Source organism: Cyanistes caeruleus, chromosome 13 (assembly GCF_971803275.1).
Source record: "Cyanistes caeruleus chromosome 13, bCyaCae1.hap1.1, whole genome shotgun sequence".
Classification (NCBI taxonomy): domain Eukaryota; kingdom Metazoa; phylum Chordata; class Aves; order Passeriformes; family Paridae; genus Cyanistes; species Cyanistes caeruleus.
Window position 1 is genome coordinate 12933626 of NC_141713.1, and position 1568 is coordinate 12935193.

The window sequence follows — 1568 nt, forward strand, 5'->3', positions numbered from 1 at the left end:
CTTTTTAGGCATGTTTGAAGCCACTACTGTAAACTCAAAGATTGTATCTGCAGCATTGAGTGCTATCTATATGACAACAGGAGCAAAAGCAAGTTTCAGAGCACTACATATGTCCAGCCCAGGAAAAGTTTAGCTGTAAGTATCTAAGTAACCCTCTGATTGCAGAACATGTGCACAGTACAATAATGCAGCTTTAATATGGGAGGGAATATTTGATGATTAATTATTTACATCATGAGTTTAATACATTTTAAATGCAACCTAATTATTTGCTGAGACATCAACAGGGGAAAAGGCGTTCTCATTCTTTATATTCCATCTCTACTGCCAGTTTTGCCTGTTTCTTCAAATTAAATTAAATTCTAACAACCTCTCTTGACTGTAACAGACTGATCTTAGTAATGGCGTTGATCTGCAAGTCCAGGGTTATGCTGGAAAGTGACAGGCCTATGACTGGTCACTTACCAGCACAGCAGACACCTGGCAGGAACAGCATAACCAAGAACTCAAGGGTTACTGCATGTAATACTTGTTCCTGTAAATGTCAACTGCTACTCAAGAATTCTTTTATCTCACCTTATCTTCTCTTTGAAAGAAAAGGAAACGTGTAATCAAGTGATAAAATAATGGGTTCCCATGTTTAATGATAGTGATAAAACAAACTTACAGTCTGGTTTTAGACATCTGGTTGGTCATAGGAAATTTTGTTAACTGTGAAAATAAACCAGTGTAAGTTGTAGAACACCCTCTCTCCCAAACTCCTTTGTGCAAGAGATTAAGTAGATGTAAAATCAGAACCCTGAACGAGAAACACAGGAACATGCTGTTCTTTTTTCCATCTTTTTAACCATGCTTTTGAGACATTCATTTAGCATTACAAATACCATTCCAACATTTACCTACCAACATTTGAAATGCATATTGCAGTATATGCTTTTCCCTGGCTGGAACATACTTGGAATACACACAAAATTAGTAAAAGTCTGTGGCAAGAAAGAAGGGCTGAGAGAAGATGTCTACGTAAGATTAAGTTTCCAAGAAAGGGCAGAATGGATTTTGTTGAGTTTCAGAGTAAGTAAGTATAGCAACACATGACCTTGCAGGACTAACTCCAAACATGTATGTGTTATACTGATGAAAATCTCCTAAAGAACCATCCATGAGGGAAGTGTTAGAGGAGCCATACAATCAGAGAGCTCAAAACATTCCTGCTACACCACTAAGAGATAAAAATTGAATGGTTTTGACAGCTCTAAACATGTCCTTTATACTTTGCTAGCACCATTAAAAATATCACTTATATATTAACATACCCTAGTTATTTACAGAGCTAGGAAAATCAATAGGTGTTTCTGATGGATTGAGCTTTCTTTAGAGCCAAGATCATCACAGTGTAAATTCAGCCCAAGCATTGCAAATCAGGCAGAAGGGCCTTCTCAGCATGAAGCCTCCACAGACAAACATGTGGTGTTCAGAAAGGAGCAACAGGTCTGTTGATAGTCACATATAAGATCTGAATCCTGGCTAGGCAGAGGTAACATTACTATAGTGCTTTCACAACGATTTAC

At 37.6% G+C, this 1568-nt stretch overlaps 1 protein-coding gene across 7 annotated transcripts in view; it reads right to left on the bottom strand.

Moving 5' to 3' along the window:
- RAB27A (RAB27A, member RAS oncogene family) overlaps positions 1–1568 on the bottom strand; it is a 32042-nt gene that overhangs the window by 27629 nt on the left and 2845 nt on the right. The window lies entirely within an intron of this gene.